We start from the raw sequence: 22,927 nt of genomic DNA on the forward strand, positions 1-22,927 counted from the left end.
CCTTGGTTAAAACACATAGTGCCAAGAAGGTGAGCAAACATATTAAGAACAGTATGCCATATATGCCAGGTCCCTTGAAACAGCAAGCATGGACCAGCTCCCGGCATTTATTTATTTATTTATTTATTTATTTAGTTTTCCAGCACTATATATCCCCTCCCTTCCCTCTTCCACCTCCACTCCACCCCCTTCTAGCACCATGCTATTGTTCATGTCTATGTGTTCTCTCTCTCTTTTTTCCTTTTTTCTCAATACCTCCCTATACCACCACCCTCAGAGCTGTCTGCTTGCTCTCTATCTATAAGTCTGTCTCTATTTGTTTGGTAATTCAGTGTGTGAATTAAATTCCACACAGGAGTGAAATCATATGGTACTTGTCTTTCTCTGACTGGCTTATTTCACTTGGCATAATTTACACCAGGTCCATTCATGCTGTCACAAAGGGTAAAATTGATTTTTCTGAGATGGAAATATTCTTTGTTACTGTGCTTGTTTGTATAAATAAATAAATAGTATGATTATCATGTTGCCTGTCCTTCCTCACCATGTGTTTTGGTGAACCAAGTGCAGAGTGGTTTCCATGATCTCCATCCCAGGAGAGTTGAAACCAAGGTTTCTTCTTTGGAATAGCCAGAGAAGCTGTGGGCCAGTTAATATAATGAATTTACCAGTTGTGTAGGTAAAAGTTCCAGTGCTTAACATGAAGAATAAAAATAAGACTTGCATTTCTCAGCAGGAGCTGCCATGTCACTTCTGTCTCTCAAGAGGCTGTCCTAACAGGCAGGTCTCAGAAGGCCAGCCCCTCTCAGAACTTCAGTAGGACTCCCAGGAAGAGCTGGGAGCTGGGCTGAGAGTGTGGTGAGGGGTGCAGCAGCACTTTGGGGGGAGTAGAGGGAGAAGAGGAATGTAGGAGCCTGGGTTACTCATGCCCTTCTCTACTTGAGAGAGACAGGACACTGAGTCACAGGATTCGTTTCTGAGTCCTGGGAAAGGCCAGAAGACTAGGAGCTGGACGAGCTGTCCAAGACAACTGGGGGTGGCAGAACCTTCCTAGGTACTCCAGACAGTGCATGCCATGTGTGCTGATCTCCTCCACAACCTCAGCAAGGCCTGGGGTGAGGTGAGGGAACTGGATGAGATGCTCTGGACAGTGGAAACCACAGAAGCATGGAGGTGTGAACACCTTGGGAATGAACCGTAGTCCCGAGGGCACTGGGACAGCTAGCAGGAGGGGATGAAGCCCTGGAAGGAAGCAGGGGCCAGTTCCGGGTGGAGGCGAGAGTTTGGTTTTCTGGAACCCCAAGTCTTGGGGAGTCATGCCTGTGCTGTTAACTAGGGAGGATGAATGGGGTTAGACTAGGATCTGAGGATGTGCTTTAAGGCTGCCTGGTGAGTTCAAATGGAAAGCAGAGACCAGCAAATGGCAGAATGTTTGTTGAGGAAAGGCCATTCTGCTGGTCAGTCCCCAGGTGCTCTGGGCAAAGTGGGAATGGAAGTGAGGCCAGGTGCCTGTGAGCCAACCAGCTCCAGTCCAGAGACAAGAAGTTTTCAGAGCAGCTCTACGATTTCAGCTTGAGGATTTAAAATGTAACATGCGTTTGGTGCACATCAAGGTTACTGTGTTCATGTTCTTTTCTGTCAGTTTTTGGAATAAAATTGGAATGTGTTGACTATCCAAAATAAAGTTATATTTTGCATCATACCATTAATAATGATTGTGCACTGATACTTGAACTTGCCTGTTTTTAATTTACTTTATATTTTAAGAATTATTATTATTTTAGCATTTAAGCCTTTGCTTTGGAGGATGTGACATGAATGAAGTTTAGTCACTACAGTTTACTTAAATAACACCAGTTTCCTAATAACACAGTTCAAATGAAAGTTACCTGAGTACATCAACTGTGAGTTCTTACATCAAGTACAAGCTCACGGTTAGCTCTTCCCTCCGCGATTCACTACATAAAGAACAGGTGCACGTCATGTTCAGACACCAATTACATTACTTTCTTGCAGAGTCTGTCAGGTTGGTCACTGCACAGCTATTATTTAATTAACAGAAAAAACAGGTACTTGTACTGACATCTTGTCTCTCAGGAATAAACACAAGTGATATTTTTTTAAATGCATAATCAAAAGAGAGAATAAACCAGCAAAGATGAAGGTGCAGCAACAAAACAAGTGATTAACACTGGTAATGAAACTGGAGGTGATTAGAACTGGAGGTGAAGATAAGCAACAAGGAAACAGTGAAGGTGAACTTAGCATAAATGAGGGAGGTTCTTGTGATAAAATGTCCCGAGGAAGTGATACTAGAAAATAAATTTCATGTTAATGGAAATGTCAGAGATGTTTCCCAATATTGAAAACACAAAGGATAAAACACTGAAAGCTGGCCCAAAACTTAGAAGGAATATGACAATTCATTCACTAAGGTATAAAATTCAATATTGTTCTATATTATAAGTTATAAAAGGAGTTGGAGAGGGAAGTATTTTTCAAACTACTTTTTATGAGTTTATTTACAAAGCCATAAAACATTTTGTCAATGTTTAGAATGTTTTAATATAGTGTGTACTATATAAATATTAGTTTTATAATTCTTCATCCTATATAATAAAAGCCTAATATGCAAATAGACTGAATGGTGGAATGATTGGTCAGCAGGGGGAGGGCCAGTGAGTGGACAGTGCGAGGCCAGCCAAGGTGGGTGCCAGCGGGCAAAGGGAGGGGACAGCGATCAAGGGGCATCGGTGACCAGCAGTGGCGGCGGGGTTATGGGGGACAGGGCTGGCCACTTGCTGACCAGCGCTGTCCGCCAATCAGCCTGCCAGTTGCCTCCTGCAAGAGGAAGGCCACCGGCAGCGGCGGTGGTGGGGCGATGGGGGGGCAGGGCCAGAGCTGCCACATGGTGGTCTGTGTGCTCCCACAGGGGAGCTGATGGCTGGCGAGCACAGTGGTGCACCAGCGCTAAGGATGTCCTACTGGCCCATGGGGAGCGGGCCTAAGCCACAGTCAGACATCTCCTGAGGGCTACCAGACTGCAAGAGCATGCAGGTCAGGCTGAGGGACCCTCCCCACCAAGTGCATGAATTTTTGTGCACCGGACCTCTAGTAGAATATAAAATGGAATTCTAATCCAAAGACTCATACTCAAAGAAAAGGCTTTGTCCCTACATAAAAGACTGGTACATAAAATATAATTAATTAAATTAAAATGAAATATTTATTTTTAATATTTTATCATTTTCTACTTTGACTTTTGTTTTTATAAGCTATCCTATATAATAAAAGGCTAATATGCAAATTGTCCCCTCAGGAGTTTGACCAACCAGGAGTTCAGCTGCTCGCTATGACATGTGCTGACCACCGGGGTGGCAGCGCAGAACGAAGGGAGGCCCTGGCCAGCATCCAGAAGGCCCCAATCATCCCTGATTGCCGGCCAGGCCTAGGGACCCTATCCATGCATGAATTTCATGCACTGGGCCTCTATTTCTTCTATAATTATGTGACAGACAATAATATTTCCAAAAGTTTTTAACGATCACAGACCATCGTAATTTTTCCCATTGAATGTTAAGGTGGTTTTTCTGGTTTTTGCCTACACCATCAATTTTACAATCCCTAGTGAGGAATGCCAATATGTTCAATTACAAAAGAGGAACTACTCATCTATTCAATTCAATTAAAAAACTCAGAACTGCAGTAATAAATCAAATAAGAATAAATTGCAGCACTTGACTTATATTTACTATTGTCTATCCTGATGCTCAGTGTTTTTGACAATCTGTCTACAAAGGAGTAGACCCACTTCTCTCAAATTCTATTCATCAGATCACCTAGAAGGCTCAGGACATCTCATCTATAGTAATAGAAGGGTAATATGCTAATTAGACCAGGTCGACCGGAGGTCTTCTGGATGTCCGACTTCCTTCCGGACAATTAGTGGGCAACAAGGCCAGCAGGGAACCATTTAGGGGGCGATCAGGCTGGCAGAGGGCAATTAGGGGTGGCCTGGCTGACAGGAGAACAGTTGGGGGAGACCAAACCAGCAGGGGGGAGTTAGGGGGCAACCAGGCCAGCAGGGACTATTTAGGGGGTGACCAGGCCAGCAGGGGGGAAGTTAGGAGGTGACCAGGCTGGCAGGGGGCAAGTTAGGGGAGATCAGGCAGGCAGGATAGTGGTTAGGGGTGATCAGGCAGGCAGGCGAGTGGTTAGGAGCCAGGAGTCCCAGATTGTGAGAGGGATATCTGACTGCCAGTTTAGGCCCCATCCCTAAACCGGCAGTTGGACATTCCACGTGGGGTCCCAGATTGAAGAGGGTACAGGCCAGGCTGAGGGACCCCTCCCCCGCCTGCACGAATTTCATGCACCAGGCCTCTAGTATGTATATAATTTAAAATCCAGAATATTTCTCCCATTTAACCATAATAGTCATAATAACATCATATTATCTAGGAGCTTTCTAGGCTGGCCTTCCCCTTATCAAATGATATGCTACTCAGTTCTCCTTCCATAGGGTTGATTTTCCATCTCTATATAGCACATGGTGGACCATTAATCATGTAATAAGTCTGAGCTCCTTACATTCTCTTCCTCTTCTAATTCATTTGTGTCTCCCTCCATCACCTGTAAAGATCACAGTGGTAACATCTAATAATATTCAGTCTGTTTTGTTTTTCCTTAAAGTTTTTTATTTTTTGGCTATTTTTTTTTCCTCTCTGGAGGAAACATATTTTTACCTTTTGAGTTACACAGTTGAGTCATATGTTTATTGAGGTGCAACTTCATGTTGCTGCTACTTATATAGATCCTTTTTCATATTGTAAGTGATAGAAAAAAAGATTGGTTTATATATGCATCTATGCTCCTTGGGAAAATGTCAGGAAAACTAGATTTGATGCTATTGACTAATTTAGGAGATATGTAAAAAGTAAATTAGTAAATTTATAGCAATATAAAATCTATTACTTTCATAATTGCCTTAGGCCACTCATATGTTGTATGATAAACAATTAATAATATATGACTCAAATATTTGCATATGAGAAATTCTAAATTATTTCTAGAATAATTAACTACTCTTTACTCATAAAATATCTTTACCCAAAATGCATTTAATATCTTCTATTTACTAAATAGACACAAGGGATTTATGGCTAAAAGGAAAATGTGCATTTATATATTAAATATGGTTATGAGTTGCTGGGAATATAATAATAGATTATTAGTTTTCACAGTAAACATAAAAAAGAAGAAAAAAACTTTTTACAGATTGAGTGAGATTCTGCAATGAAAACCCACTAAAATGTTAGGGACTTAATTTTGAAAGAAAATAAATTAGGCATTGAGCCGCAAATTGAACAATAACAACATTAAATTTTCTTAACTGACTATAATCATATAAGCAATATTTAGTTTATTATTTATTTCATTGTTCCAGAGATTATTAGTGTATTTCAAATGTCAATCTTGATGACAATATTCTATTTAGATATTTACAAATTATGAGACAATATATTGTGTCAAAGTAGTGGGATTGTAGAATTTCAGCAAAACATACATGTATCAGTTTTCTATGATTTCTCTTAAAATTTCCCTCCACCTTAGTGGCTTAAATCAACAAAAATTTATTGTGTTATAGTTTTAGAAGCCAGAAGTACAAAAGTAGTTTAACTGAATCATCTGCGGAACAATGCTACCTCTGAAGTTCTAAAGAATTCCTTTTGTTGCTTCTTCCAGTTGCTCTCATTCCTTGGCTTGTGGTTAGATTCCTATCTCTGCTTCCATGGTCACAGTTCTTTCCTCTTTTGTCTGTAAGTTCCCTCTGCTTTTCTCTTATAAGGACACTGTGATTTCATTTATTGCTCACATGATGAAAATCCAGAATAACCTCCCCATCTCACAATCCTTAGTTTAATCATATATGCATATAATCACATGCCATATAAAGTAACATATACAGGTTCCAGGGATTAGAATGTAGGTATCTTTTGGAGAACCATTATTTAGGTATCACAATACTATATACCAGTTTTTCACAGGGGTCAGTGAATTGTTCTATTATTTGCATTGAAACAACACAAATCAATATGAAAAAAAAAATTGCTTTGATACCCTGTGAACTGGCAGGTGAATTAGACTACATTTAAATAATTATAATTGAATATTCATTAATATCTGGAGATAGCCTATGACAGTTTTATTGTGGTTAGAAAACCTTGTAAAAATCTTTATCAAAACCCTATTGTCTCTGTAACCTCCATTGTCATTGAGTAAAATGAATTGGCTTAATCATCACACAAATCATTGCATCTAAAATATGCGTGTGTCTAGAAAGGCAAAGGGGTTATTTTTAAAAGTTAATAGTTATATTTGAGGAGCATGAGATGAATATATATATTACTTTTATACTTCTTGAATATTACATTTCTCTTTTTCATATAAGAAAGGGAGCCAATTTTCTATTCTATTTTTGTTTGCAACAGGATCAAATATGTTGCATGTTGTTTTCTTTCCTAGTCTTTTTTTGTTCTTATGTTATTTTGATATTGTCATCTAGAGTAAAATGTCTGAGTTTTCAGATTTGGAAATTCACACACCTATTGCAAAAGAATCATTTTCTTATAAAGGGTGTCCCAAAATTCACGCAAGAAGTCATTTTGATAGACAACACAGGTTTATAATTAAAAATTGTAAATTTTTTTTATGGATTCATAAAGTATACAGTATAGGGTTATGTATGGAATAGCATATTGGGTAAATGACCTCCACGGCTTTGCTGGCACATATGCACATGGATTATGGAAAAACAAGTGGATGCTGATTTTTTGAACAAAATCATCTTCAGCGATGAGGATGATTTTCATCTTGATGGTTTGGTTAATCGACAAAATTGTCGCATTTGGGGTTTAGAAAATCCACGAGTGATTTTTGAGAAACAAATGCATTCACAGCGTGTCACTGTTTGGGCTGGAGGCATCATCTGACCATTCTTCTTCGAAAATGTGGCTGCTCAGGCAATAACAGTTCATGGTGCTCGCTATCGTGACATGATAATCCATTTACCCGATATGCTATTCTATACATAACCTTATACTGTATACTTTATGAATCAATAAAAAATGTACAAAGTTTAATTTTAAACCTGTGTTTTCTATCAAAATTACTTCTTGCGTGAATTTGGGACACCCTTTATATACTGTTTCCATTGACATTAAGCTTTGTTTGTTTGTTTTGCTTATGGCTGGGCTGATGGTACTCATTTTTCAAGCCCTATTAGTAGCAAAAAAAAAGAAAAAAAAGAAAGAAAGAAACCCAGATGTCCTATGGTTCAGACACTCACATAACCATACTCTTTAAGCTCCATGCTGCCTCAAGAGTTTCAGCCTCTATGTTCATCTATTATCCCTAGGTCTGAAACATCTCTATAATTTTATTCTGAGAATAACTTAATCTCTTAGAGAAGTTTTGAATGTTGATAGATGGCACTGGCTCTGCAGGGTGAAAGATGATATCTGAGGATACAAATGCTCCATATATTATTTTCAATCAGTATTCTTGATTTTTGTCTTGAATTTAATCACCACCTTTCTTGGTGCGCACTGCTTCCAAATCTTGAAACTTTGAGGCTCAAGAAAGAAGTCAATTTCCCCCCATCATTATCTTCCAATGTAGGCATTTAGTTTATAGTTTACTTTTGGTAAACAAGTTACCCTCCTCTTCCAATTATAATTTTCTTCAAAAGTTTGTTGAATCCTTTGGGGAAAAAATGCAATCTGTTGTCCCATTCTCTTTGCCTTGATGGGCTTAGACCAGTATATTTTATTTTATTTTATTTTATTTTATTTTATTTTATTTTAATTTTATTTTATTTTAATTTAATTTTATTTTATTATTTTTTTACCTTCTGCTAACTAGTGCTTCCAGGGTAAGAGATTCACTCCACTATGTTTAAGCAGAAATTTATACATCTTCCCCTTTTTACGTATGCTTTATTTGGTTCCTAATTGTATCTCCATGTCTTATTCAGGTATTTGGAGGAAAGGTTAATGTAACCAGAACCCAAGTTCAGTTGCCTGTCTCCATCAAAGCCAAACTCATAAGCCAGGTGCCAGTGAAAAAGGAAAGAGGTTTATTCATGTGCTCATTTCCTGAGTAGCTAGAGAACTGTTGTCACAAAGCCCATCTCAGTGCAGGCAGAGTTTTTGTTATAAGTAGGGAGAGGAAAAGCAGAACAAAGAAGTCAAGGAGAAAGGGTTGAACAGTTCTCTTCTTGCAGGCCAGGACAGTCCATTCTGATAAGGATCTTGAAACTGGTCAAGTGATAATCTGGTGCATCTCATCTTGGTCTCTGTCATGCTGGTTCTATATAATCCTAGTTCTATAGTTGAAGGTCAGCAAAACACCCAGAACTAGTATGACTGAAGGTTGGAGTCTTTATCTTCTGAAGTTAGTTCCTCAGATTCGTATAAAAATTCTAGAGGCCCAGTGCACAGATTTGTGCACTGGTGGGGTTCCTAGGCCTGGCCTGTGGGGATTGGGCTGAAATCGGCTCTCCAACATCCTCCAAGGGATCCCGGATTGCAAGAGGGTGGTTCTTGGACGATGCATCTCGGAATCACACTCCCTCCTCTCTGGCTCCCGGTGTGTCACCTGAGAACCATAGCTGTCAAGTCAACGCAGCTCGGCAGCTCCTGTGTTGAGCATCTGCCCCCTGGTGGTCATTGCACATCACAGCTACTGGTGGGATGGTCAAATGGTCTGATGGTCGCTTAGGCTTTTATATATATGTATAGATACTGTTTATCTACAAGTTATGTATTAGTCAGAGTCAACATTTACAGAGAAAATGTAAGAAGAATGGTGGAGTGGATAACACTTTCCCACTGTTACCTTAATACTATCAATGAAGGCAAAGCAAGAGGAATAAAGATCAGAGAAATTTCAAGGAATTCAAAGACAAATACAGGTGCCTTTCAAGGTACTTTAAGTCATTGCATTCATTCAGTAGCAAGGAAAGATACCAAGTAACCAGGTATTTCATGGACTTTGCAATCACTCCTGAAGTTATTTAGTTATGAGCAACAGCACAATATTGTGTGGGGCAAATTATGTGTTTGTGTGTGTGTATGTGGGTGGACATATGCATATGAGTGTACATGTGTTTTAAGGAAGAACCAAGAGAGGGCTTTCAGACATGATAGAGTTTAATCACATTGCCTTTTTCATGTAATTTTTTTGAGGAGCTGAAATAGTATGGACTATTAATTTCTGTGATCATTGACCTCATGATGTCATCATCCTTGTGTTTTGTCTTAGATTGTTAAGGACAAGAAGAGGATGTATCATTTTGTAACACTATTTTGATTTAATGAATTCTTTTTGTTTTTACATTGTTTTAAAACTACTTTATCACTGAAAACATTTTCTCCAAATCATTTTTTGAATCAACTATTTAATCAACTTGACATTTTTAACATAATCATATCATGTTTTATCATGATATTCATGGTCGACATATTCAACAAAACTTCTATAATCAATTTTGAGCAATGTATCTTTTATCATGCTATGGGCCTTTAGATTTTATTTTTTATCCATTATTATTTTATAACTTATTTGTTGCTTTTACTATCTAATTTATTTTATTATAAATGAGTGTAGAATATAAAGTGTATCATTTTTTTAAACTTAAGCATCATTTCTCTGTTTTGTTTCAAGGAATACATCTTCAGATGGTAATAAGTTTCATGAAAGAAATCATTACTGCCAGGCCAGTGGCTCACTGATTGATTATAAACCTGTGAACCAGGAGGTCATGGTTTGATTCCATGTCAGGGTACATGCCCGATTGCTGGCTTGGTCCCCAATGTGTGGGGACCATGATATTCTTTCATCATTGATGTTTCTATTTCTCTCTCCCTCTCTCCTTCTCCCTCTGAAATCAATAAAAATCTATTATAAAATAAAAAGAAATAATTACCAAAAAAATTGTGGTATAATTTACCCTGCTTCTAATATTCCAAAGCATGTGCTTGCTGTGGACTCAAGTAAGTCTTGCAAGAATCATATCAGAATCTAGTTGCTGAATTTTTGAAAACATGATAAGAGTATTACCTTAAGTATTTAACTTCTTGTTCATGTTTTTGTTCTCCTCTTCCTTCTTCTTATTCTCTTCTTATTTAGCATATATTGCCATCACTTAAAACAATCTTCTATTTTCTTCAATTTGGGGAGTACCCAATTGGAGAAATGCTTTCTATTATTAATATGTTTTCAAGTTCTATTTTTAAAGTTCTTTACTAAATGATTTTTTCCTAACACTGCGATTTATATGGTGTCACTGTACCAGACAAATAGACATTAGCTAATTCTAGCTAGCCATTTTCTCTATTTTTTCCATCTATAATAATAAAAGTGTAATATGCAAATTGACCGAATGACCAAACAGCAGAATGACCATCTGGACTACCTTCCAGAAGACCACACTATGACACACACTGGCACCAGGACAGCCAAGGTGGGTGCAATGCGATTGGTCGGGAGGACTGCCATCACCCCACGATTGCCCCACAGGGGGAGGGTCAGGCCACTGACCAGTGGGGAGATCAATCACCAGGCTCCGCGATCACCCCAAAGAGAGAGGCCCAGGCCACCCTATGGGGCAATCGATGATGGGGGGATGTTCCGCGATTGATCACCTCACAGAAGGAGGCCCAGGCCACTAGCCGGAGGGTGACCGATGGTGGGGGGAGGGTCCGTGATTGCCCCAAAGAGGGAGACCCAGGCCACCCTCTGCGGAGTGATCATTGGGAGGTTCCATGGAACCGGGAAACCAGGGGTGTGTGGTGGCTGACATGGGCAGTGCCAGGCCAAGGTGGGTGTCGGGGGGGGGGGGCAGGGCCATGAGGCAACCAGGGCCGCAAGGTAGCCAGGACTGCAAGGCAGCTGGGGTTGCGAAGGCCAACCCTTATACAAATTTTGTGCATCAGGCCTCTAGTTAAAGTTATAAAGTAAATTGAAATGTGAGTCACTTACTCCAGAATGTCTCTTAAATATCTGAATCATTAGAATTAATAATAAGTTAATTGCAAAAGTAAAATATAATACATATTGTTACTAAGAAGAAACTTAAAGATGATATGTTTCCTGGTTTCATTTAACACTGGGAAAAAAGTCCCAGATAACTTACTTATATTACCTAAGTCATCCTAAGACTGGTAACAAAATTTTCTGGCTCTAAAATTAAGGCATTGTTTTTCTTCAAATGCAATTGTGCTGTTGATGTATTTTATGTTTACATTGTTCACAATCAGTTCAACTAGATCATTATTATTAATGTGCAATTTAAATTTCTTTGATTATTCTTAAATTCATCCAGAGATTAGTAGATTTAATTATTTCAGTTTTAGAAAATTACAAAGTGAACATAACACTGACCCTTTTTTAAGTACAAATTTGAAATTTGAATAGCTAAGGTAAAGGCAGAAATCATTTGCTTGCACATAAAAAAATAGTTTTACAGTGGAAAATATCCCTTTCATAAAATTTACTGACATTTTGGACATAATCATTTAAATCACATTACCAGTTAAATAAATCTATATTATACCTAATTTGTGAGAGTCCATATAACAGGAGGGAAAATATCATGCTCTTCTAAGAAAATCTTTTATTCCATAATAAATATCCCATGAAATAAATTTCATCCCTTAGAAGTAATCTGATTGTATTTAAGTTTTATATTTTGTATTAAAAACAGAAATTGTATGCTATAAAAATAGATACCTTTTAAGTTTTCCTTTGAATTTTATATTTAGTGGTGTCGTTTTTTTAATAGTCTTTATTAGCACTCAAAATTTGACTTGTATTTTAAAATAGTAAGTAATTCAAATACATATCTACTGGTATGCAATTTGCAATAAAAAATTTTAAATTGACATTAAATTAAATAAATAATAAAACATAGTAATATTGTATTTATTTCTTATAAATCACTGGAAATTTTATACTTTTAGAAAATAAAGTCACTTCTAAAATGTTATAGAACATTTATTTATTTCTAGGCTCTGATATAATAAAATGAGTCAATTTCCATTTATTCTATGACAAAAGTAGTCAACCAACCATGGAGAACATATTTTGGAAGAATTTGATCATGTTTTTTTCATATTAATAGTGAATATGAAATTTGATTTAATTCCATCTTAAGTTTATTTGGAAAACAATATCAAAACATTTATATTATGATTAGAATGCAAAATTATGTGTTGTTTTGATTTGTAAGTCTAAAAAGTTGATTTACAACTGCATAAAATGTTAAACATCATGTTTTGTTTTTAAGATGTATAAGCTATTACACTACTATACTGTGAATAGTTTATAATAGTAATTTGACTAATTGGAGGTTAATAAAACATGTTAATATGAGGGTGATGTTTAAAATGCTTCATTTTAGCCTTAATTATTTTTTCTACTCATCACCATAATTCACATTGTTACTAGACCACACAAAATATCACATATAACAATTTGTAGATATGAACAATATAAACTATCATTAAAAACTACTTTGTTTATATCACACATTAAACTTTGTACTCTAAAACAATAAATATTATTTTTAAGCCATCAGAAAATATATCCAAAATTTATCAAACATTAAGCTATCCTGGATATACCTATACATCTTAAAATCCAAAATATTTAATGCCGCATGCTCATAAAAAGGCACTGAAAGTATAAATGAAAAATCAAATTTTATCTAAAACAGACCCAACTACTTGGAAATTATAAATTGATAGATTTATTAATCATTTTAGAATAAGATAACGTCAAAGTTTCTTAGCTATCAATTTTGAGATTGAGACTTTAAAATGAAGAATGTACAATGGAACTGTTAAGCTTAAAACTAGATTATAAAAGAGGAAAATAACACATTTGTTAAGAACAGTTTTGTTCAGGCCATTTTAGAGTTAGTGGTGCTGGACTTAATTTAGCAAGTCTTTTTGTCATATGAAAACAGGTAGTGTATAACTGTGACACTTGATAAAAGGGAGACAAAGAAGGTGAGGATTACCTTCAATCTGGCTTTCAACACAAATGCACTTTCTTTTAAAATTAATTTATTTTTCAATCACATTTGACATGTAATTTTATTTTAGTTTCAGGTGTACAAGCTAGTGATTAGATATTTAAATACCTATGAAATGATTTGCCTGATAAGTCCAGTATCCATCTGACACCATACATAATTATTGCAATATTATTGATGATATTCCCTATGCTGTACTTTACATCCCATGACAATTTTTCTAATTGGCAATTTGACAGTTTCAAAATAGTGACCAAAGAATGTGAGTCAAGTGGACAGAAAAGTCTTTCTGAGCTGAGGACACAAAGATTGGAGTTCATTTTGCAAAAGCAGCTGAATTTGCAGAGGGTTTTAGTGAAAAATAATAAGCTATCCCAAGGTTTGGCTCACAAGTATTCATGAGACTTTGCTGTTCATCTTTGGCTGAGACTTGGTCTGGACAGGTGAAGGAAGAGGAGTATAACATCTTGAAAAAAATGTAACAACTGTGGAGTTTAAAACAAAATAGAAAACAAAACAAAACAAAAAACAAAATAGAGATACCTGTAGTTATTCATTCCTTCGGGATGTTGGAGTTCTGTCGATCCTAAATGAAAACACACCACTACGCACCTCAGCCATTGATCTATGATTCCAGAAATCCTATGTTTTAATAGAAGGCTCATATTCTAGAGTCAGGACATATCCTGATAGTAAGGGGAAAACTAAACAGAGCAAATCTAATCAAGTGAAGCCAAGCCAGAAGATAGTATCTGCTTTCATCATTCTGAGTGCGCTAATCTTCCTCTATTCAGTTCAACACAAATCAAACCATCTCCCTAGAAACCAGCAGGAAGATATTTTGAAAGGAAGATACAATGCAATCAACACATAACAAAAATGTGCATACCATTCTAGGACCTGCATTTCAGGTGATGTGAGGACATTTTTCTTGGTCCTCTTTTCCAAAAATTGCTTAATTGGATAACAATTAATTTAAAATTATTCAAAAACTTAAGACATTTGGCCTTTTCAGCCTTGATTCCATTCCGTTTCTTATATTTGAATCTAACAATAGCCTCCTACACTTAATAATATAATTGGATCAGTTGAATACATTTTGATTTCAGCCTATCTTTCTGATATCGCAATAAGTTACCCAGGTTTATTTATTTAATTAATCATGCATTATTCTGAATTATGAATGAGTTCTAAAGAATTAAATTAAATTTAAAAATATAACCTTGTTAGCAGAACTTGGAAATTACTATGATGAACGTCTTTCAGAGAGAAGAATATTAAAAACCTGGAAATATAATCAGGGACTACACGTAAACTGTTACTGGATATTGGAAATTGAAATAGTTAAAATTCTGCTGCTAGTCACAGAGTAAAATTTGGACTCACTGCTCTCCATCATGAAATGTTCCTATACAAAGGATATCATATATGTAGGTCCTACTATTTTGATAAGTGAAGTACTTTGAAATTAATTTTAAAGTGTTTTTAATGCTTGTTTAAGTTATGTTTTACTTACATATTTTAGAATATACAATAATTCAAAATTATTATTAATTCTCTATCTTTGAGACTAAAATCTAATATAAATTGACAAAAATAAGAAAAATATAAAAATTTACACAGAAAAAAGGATGAAGTTACATTTTATTTATCAAACATTATATTAGTATAATCATGAAGTTGCAAGACAAAAAGTAAATTATATATTTGTCACACCACACAACACACATACACACGTGCACACACACACAATTTTCTTCCTTGTTATATCACTTTACCTCCCAAGAGATTACATATAGTTTATATATTTTGCTTTGTTTTAACAAACCTGGACTCTCTAGGACAGTGATGGTGAACCTTTTGAGCTTGGCGTGTCAGCATTTTGAAAAACCCTAACTTAACTCTGGTGCCGTGTCACATATAGAATTTTTTTGATATTTGCAACCATAGTAAAACAAAGACATATTTTTGATATTAATTTTATATATTTAAATGCCATTTAACAAAGAAAAATCAACCAAAAAATGAGTTCCCGTGTCACCTCTGACACGCGTGTCATAGGTTAGCCATCACTGCTCTAGGAGTTCTCAAACTTTTTCATCATAGAATCATTTTTAATTACCACACTTAAAAATATTTTTTAAATTTATCTTTATTGTTGAAAGTATTACAGATGTCCCATTCCCAACCCACCCCCCCTCATTGACTCCCTCCTCCCAATTCCTGGCCCCCCCACAGGCCTTCACTGAACTATTGTCTGTATCCATGGGTTATGCATATCCTATCTAATAATAGACAAACATGGTAATTGACCGTACCTTCACTACACCTCCCATCGGCTAATCAGTGAGATATGCAAATTAACCGCCAACAAAGATGGCGGTTAATTTGCATACATAGGCGCAAAGTGGCAGAGCGAAGGCTTGAAGGCAGCTCCGGCCAGAGCAGCAAAGGCTTGAAGGCAGCTCTGGCTGGAGCGAAGGCCTGGGTCCCAGGTGCTGGAGGAAAACCTGTGCCGGCAGCCAGGGGAAGGGAAGGCCTATTGCATGAATCTTTTCATGTAACAGGCCCTCTAGTCCTATATAATAAAAGCCCTAAGGATGTAATGACCATAATGACCACCAGGGGCAGATGCTGAACCTAGGAGGAAGGGGAGGGGTGCACAGTGAGGCCTGGATGCACATGCTATGGCCTATGGATCCCAGGAACCACAAGCCCAGAGCTTGTTTTCCAATGAAAAAAAAAAAATGAAAAAAAAGAAAAAAACAATGGCCAATGCTGCCAGCCTGGGAAGAATGGCTCCAGGAGGGAAAGGCCTCCCCAAGGCCCCGCCTGGCCTGGCTGATGAGCTGCGGGCTCGCAGGGACTCATCAGTGATGTATAGCTACTTCCAGCTTCTGGCTTCCTGCCTGCCCCTTCCTAGACTATGTGAGCTTGGGGACATGGCTTTTCCCTCCCTCCTCCCTGCCCCAGCCAATAGCACCGCAGCACAGCCAGAGAGTGGCAGGACACAGCCACCAGCACTGGCTGGGCATTGATTTGGCCACTGACTGGCGCCCATGTGCAGTTACACTGCATGTTTACATTTGTAGGGAAGCAGGGCAGACCACTTCTGCCCCCAGCTTCACCTTCTAGGCTAAGAAAGACCTGCTTCTCGATGTTTCTCCTCCTGTCCAGAATCAAAACCTTTTGGGGATGAATGATTCCAGCAATGGCCCCAACACATGCTCAGTGTCACTGTCACAGACATTCTCAGTCATTACAGCCTGTTCCTCAGCCCCCAGTGCCCTGCTCCACCCACTGCCACTTCTCACCTGTCACCCCCTGAGAACCACCTTATGTTATCCTATTTGAAATGTGAGCAAGATCTCAAATGCTCCCCTGTCAATAGTTCCCTTGCTCTACCTTTCTTCCTCTAAAAACCTTGCATTTTAAAAATATATATTTGATTGATTTCGGAGAGGAAAGTAGAGATAGAAACATCAATGATGATCGAGAATCATTGATTGGCTACCTCCTGCACATTTCAAACTGGGGATCAAAATCTTCCCTGGACACTCCCCAATCCCTCCCGCGGCCAGTAGGCCCCCAGTGGTGGCACAGCACTGGGGGAAGGAGAGGGGGGAGGCAGAGAACCATGGAGTGGCAGGCGACCGATGGCAGTGTAGGTGTCTGGTGTCTGTTCCTTCAGCACCCGGCCCGGCCACCGTCACCACCTCTCCCAACCCCATTGGGGCCTTCCAGCCCTGATCAGACTGGCCCTGATCAGCTCTGATCACTTGCCAGGCCTAGGGACTCCACTTGTGCATGAATTTCATGCACCAGGCTTCTAGTATGCATATAATTCCTTTGATTAATATCTTCCCACCCCTTCCCTCTGAGGTTCCACAGTCTGTTCCATGATTCTATGTCTCTGGATCTATTTTGTTCATCAGTTTATTTTGTTCATTAAGTTCCACATATGAATGAGATCATGTGATATTTGTCTTTCTCTGGTTGGCTTATTTCACTTAGCATAATACTCTCCAACTCCCTCCATGCTGTCTCAAAGGGTAAAATATCCTTCTTTTTTACAGCTGCATATTATTACCACACTTTGAATCTACCTTACTCATAATAAAGATCTTCATTGATTTGAGTTTTTAAGTCCCTGAAACTACACAGGCCCTTCTTTGTCGCTTCATGACAGTGAAACTGATACAACTGGTTACAGTTAGAAAATAAAACATGTCCACAATGGCTATTTATGAGTACCTAGGAAGATTCCAATGTTTATTAATAAATGATAGGTGTGGTCATGTTCCAGTGAATATTAATAAATACTGAAATTTGAATTTTATATCATTTAACCTGCACAAAAAATTATTCTTCTTTTGACTTTTTTTTCCATTTAAAAAGGTAAAAGTCATTTTTAGCTCAGGGATTATGTGAACAGGCAGCAGGCTGATTATGACAGTTCACATTTTGGAAATCCGTAGTATAGAGAGGTTTCATTTTTATATTTACAACATCAAGGAATTTAAAAAATACTAATACATGTCTGGTGAAAGGGAATTACAGTTCCTAGCATAAATTGGGAACTTCAACATTAATTATTGACTAATGGGAACTTAGCTGAGTGAAAGAGGTGAAGAAACTAGGAAACGACTGTTTTATAATGATTTAAAAACAGAGCAAATTGACTATGAAGTTTTGGAGAGATCAGAATGCATTAAAGACAATAAAGTAAAGAACAGGAAGTGTGCAATATGGTAGACTCACTTTAAAGCTTTCAGCTGAAGTTCTCTTATTCGCAAAAACTTCTCCAGCATTGTTGAGATAGCTAAAGAGATAATTGATAGGAAACTGCTAAGTGATGAGAAAGCTGACTTTTTACTTATCATATATTAGCTTCTTTTCTAGAATTGAAGCTAGCTAAATATTTTATTTTTACTTTATAAAATTTAATTGCTTATCTTGATAAACAATCATTTCTAATTAGTGTGATTAAATTCTAAATGTACTATTTTATCAAATTGACCAGTTTGATTTCACTATAAACTTTATTGTATAACATTGACAAATTTATGAATGCTCTAGCTAATATTGCCATAGCCTCCTTAAAGCTGAATTAACACCTTGTGTTATTTTATATTGTTCTGTTTTGATTTTGGTCAGTAAGAGGAAGAGGTTAAGTATTGTTTCTATTGCACTAACTTCAAAAAAATAATTTATAAGTTAATTTTAGTTTTCATTCATTTACTCAACCAATGTTTACTGAGGGCACAGTCATATGCATCAATGATCTCTATATTGTAACTTAAAAAGATAGGAACTACTTTTCCCTTAAAACAAATCAAAAGTAACTTTAACAAAAGTATCACTTTCTAAATGAGATTTACTTCATTAGCTTTCAGGCAGTGCTGCTAATGGATTGAGTTAGGAGACAAGGCCTGTGCATTGTGATTGACATCAAAATTATCTTATAAATGAAGCCTCCTGGCTTCAGTCCACTGACTTCAGTCTGGCCTTTGGAATGCAAGTGAAGGAAGCTCCACGTTAGTTACTCATTTGTGAAATGGCAGCATAAAGATCCATAGAACTCACAGAAATTCAACATGAATAATTGCCAAATTCTTATAAAATGTTAAGTAATGCTATTTTGCCCTGAGATTAGTTTTGCATACCTCACAGCAATATACTAATTATCTTTGTGATCTTAATCACTGCTAGAAACCAGTGGAAGAATTTATGAGTCAGAGAACTAGATTTTAAATGTTTCCTTACATATCAGGAATATAAATTATTCAATAAAAGTCATTAGAAAGCAAATCAAAGTTTATAAAATTTTGAAACTTAAAAACAACATAATCAGCAACTCAACAAATATTGACTCGATGCTAATTTAAAACATTCTGCTAGTTCATCTAAAAATAAGATATTTGTTCATACTAAAGTAAGTGATCTATAATAGTGAAGTTATTTTTAATACAGTTGTCCCTCAGTATCTCTGGAGATTATTTCCAAGAACTCCTACACACATCAAAATCCACAGATGCTTATATAATCCAATACAGGACCTATACACATCCTCCTATAAAACCATCTCTTGATTACTTATAATACCAGATACAATACAAATGCTGTGTAAATAGTAGTTATCCTGTGTTGGTTAAGGAATAAGGACAAAAAAAAGTTTGTATATATTTAGAATAAGTGCGACCCTTGTAGACCTAACTACATAGTACAAATCAACAACAACATAAGTTTTTTTTCAAATATTTTTGATACATGGTTGGTTGAATCCATGGATGTGGAATCCAGATAAGGAAGGTCAACTGTATTACAAATAGCTGAGGTAAAAGTCATGATTATGTTAATGCCATGTGAAATAAACATCGCAATATGTTTTAGTTTATATCTTGTTGTTAATCTTGATAAAGATATTTTAAAAGTAACATTTTTGATGTTATCCCTTTCAATCATGAGGAAATATTCTCAGGAGTAAAGGGAATATATTTTTTCACATATCTTTAAAATATTGGAAAGCTTAAAAATATAATGCAAAAGAAAAATCCATGTAGCAAAAGCTATTAGAAGATATGATGGTAATTAGGGATATTAAAAAAGAGAGGTAAATTAATTGACAGTCAGTATATATCAAGCATTGACATTTAATACGTATCACTACTGAATATAAATTTATCAATAAGAAATTTGAACTAATAGCATTAATTATTGAACCCAAGATCACTCAGCTGACAATTCTAAGAAAAAGAATGTCAACTCATGACTGACTCAGAACCAATGTATATAATTTTCTATATATCACTGTCTTCTTATCTTCCTCTCTTCCTATCTCTTGTGTGGTGAATGATTTTAATACTATCTATTTACTAGAATTTTTTAATGTAGATTTTCTCATCTAAAAGAACTTTGATAAAAACATTAAAATACAATTCAATTTTGTTTTGAACCTCGAGCATAAAATCTCTGATCAAGAAGAGTTAACAAAGGAGTCACAAGAAGTTCTGCTTGGGAAAAATGGGTTGAAATAATTTCCACAGTTTATTTTAAGGAAACTAAACATATGGGAGAAAGCGAAATGACCACACCTTAAGATGACATAAGTGAGGTGACCACTTATGAAATGTAACACAAAACAACAGTCAGCTGTAGAAACATGGGCCAACCAGAGAGCTTGAGATAAGTTACTGTAAGCACTTCACTTTGACTGAATGGTAGAAGTTGATGATCACTGCATAGTAGTTGAAAGTAAAACACTGCTGCCCAACCAAAATTCAATCCTCTGATTATATTGACAGCACTTTGAGCGTTTAAGAAAAAAATGTGAAATATACTCACTCATGTCTCTTTCATCACATATTAGTAAGAGTACTAATTAGGGAGGAAAAAAAATGGATGAAAAAAAAAAAGCTTTTGGATATTCAGATATTCATTCTGTAAAAACAATATTTCCCTGACTCAATTTCAGAAACATCCTGGGAACAAAAGCAGGATTCCATTGTCAGCTCAGTAGTGAAAATAACTGAGCTAATGTGGCAGGGTTGTAAGAAGCTAGGAAAATTGCTGGGCAAGTGGACTGGGGAAACTAAGACAAGAAAATTAGACAAGGCCAAACAATTTTGAACAAATTACAGCCAGACCTTATCTTCCCCAACCAAGGACACTTAAGAGCAAATGGTCTATGCCTCCCTTCCTTAACCAGAGAGTGTATAGCTTAATTACCCTGGTCTAGGAAATAGAGGACAAACAAAAAATCCCTGCCACATCAAGGCTGGTGGAGTCAACTATATATAACCCAGAAAATCTTGGGATAGAGCTGGATGTGGTACTATAATTAGTGTTAGGGTAGGTTGTTTTCTTCATGGGAAAAAGAGAGCATATAAATATCCGAAAGGCCAGTGAAACAAAATGCAGCAAGAATAACGAATTGCTCTCCACATTCCATTCACCTCCTACTATTTTTAAGTGCCAAATTTTATGTGCACACACTAACATCCAGCTAAAGATAATAACAGTTCTCAGTCCTCTAATAGTTCAGGGAAGCCAGGTAATGAACACTGGGCAATGGGATGTAAATGGTAATGATGTGAATTATTTCTGGGTCATCTCCTTAAAGACAAAGCCACTTGCTCTTGGCTGTACATGTTCCTTTCGTGCTGTCTGGGAAATGATAATAATGAGAGCAAATTTGGGAGTTTGGCTTTGAGGATGACAGCCCCAACATCGCCATCCCCTCAAAGCTAAGAAACTCATCCAGGGATGTTCCATAAGTGAAAATAAATTTATATTTAAGGCATTGTATTTGGTTATCTATTTTTCACAGCAGTGTAGCCTGTAGCCTACCTGGTGCACTTGAAAAAAGCAAATATTTTCTACTATGCATGCCTGAATTTTTAAATTAAATAAAATCTATCATGAAATAGAAATCTATTTCTATGTAATTTTTTCCATATATACAAAGCAGAAATATATGTGGATGATACACAAATTACATAAATCTATCAATACACATTAAGGAAGTATAACTATCCATGTGACAGGCCATTTCCTGACAGGTACTTTTGCTAGGATATTTTGCTTGATTCATTATAATTTAATGAATCAAGGTACAATACAATTTTGTTTCCTTTTGGCTTGACTTCAATAAAATATTTTATGATTATATCTCTAGTCATATGACCTGAATTTTGTTCTTTTTCTAACATTCTTCTTTATCCATAAACTCTAATTAGAATTTATATTGAGAGCTCCTTTAAATAAAAATCTGTAGCCCTGATTTGGTAGCTCAATTGGTTAGAGTATCATCCTGTACAACAAAAGATTGCAGGTTCAATTTTCTCTCTCTCTTTCTCCCTTCCTCTATCTATGAATTCTTATATAATAAAAGCCTAATATGCTAAGTGTCTGGTCAGACATTCAACCAATCAAAGTGTAATATGCTAATGATATGCTAAGGCTGCTCAACTGCTTGCTGTGATGTGCGCTGACCACCAAGGGGTAGATGCTCCAACCAGTAGGTTAGCTTGCTGCTGGGGTCCAGCCAAGAGAGACAGGCTGGACACACCCTGGAGCCCTCCTACGGTCCTTCCCCGACTGGCTAACCTCCCGTGTCCCTCCCCGGCCCCAACCGTGCACTGGTGAGGTCCCTTGGCCTAGCCTGCACCCTCTCGCAATCCAGGACCCCTTGGGGGATGTCAGAGAGCCGGTTTCAGCCTGGTCCCGCAGGCCAGGTTGAGGGACCCCACTGGTGCACGAATTTGTGCACCAGACCTCTAGTAAATAAATAAAAATCCCTGGGTAAAATTTTTTAAAAAACGTACAAAAACTGTAATTTGTAATTAACAAAAATGTGGGTCAATGATGAATTGCTATCTCATGCTGAAATGGTATTTATCTAACTCGTTGCTTTAAAATATAGAAAGAACACACCAGTGCATTTTCATTAAATTGGCATAAAAGTTTAGCTTCCATGGATAAGATAAATTCTTAAGCCATGTTATATTGCAAATGCAATAACGTAACATTGAAAACATAAATTTCTATTATGTAACATCCTTCTTACAAACATTCATAGTTAGAAATAAATATGATTTGTAACATTTTAATATTAATCAACAAGTTTCAAGATGCAAGTCTCAGATTTGTGAAGTATTTCTTCATAGCAACATATAGACCTTCAAGTTTCTACTCTCCTCAAATAGAAGAAAATATAGTTGTACTTTTTACTTTTATATGTGACAAAACATTGAATCAGTGCTCAATTTACAGGGCTGCAATGGGATTCTTGGGAGGTTGTAAACATACAGTCTCCTTACACTTTGGGAA

This window comes from Myotis myotis, unplaced genomic scaffold (assembly GCF_014108235.1).
Source record: "Myotis myotis isolate mMyoMyo1 unplaced genomic scaffold, mMyoMyo1.p scaffold_m19_p_3, whole genome shotgun sequence".
Lineage (NCBI taxonomy): Eukaryota > Metazoa > Chordata > Mammalia > Chiroptera > Vespertilionidae > Myotis > Myotis myotis.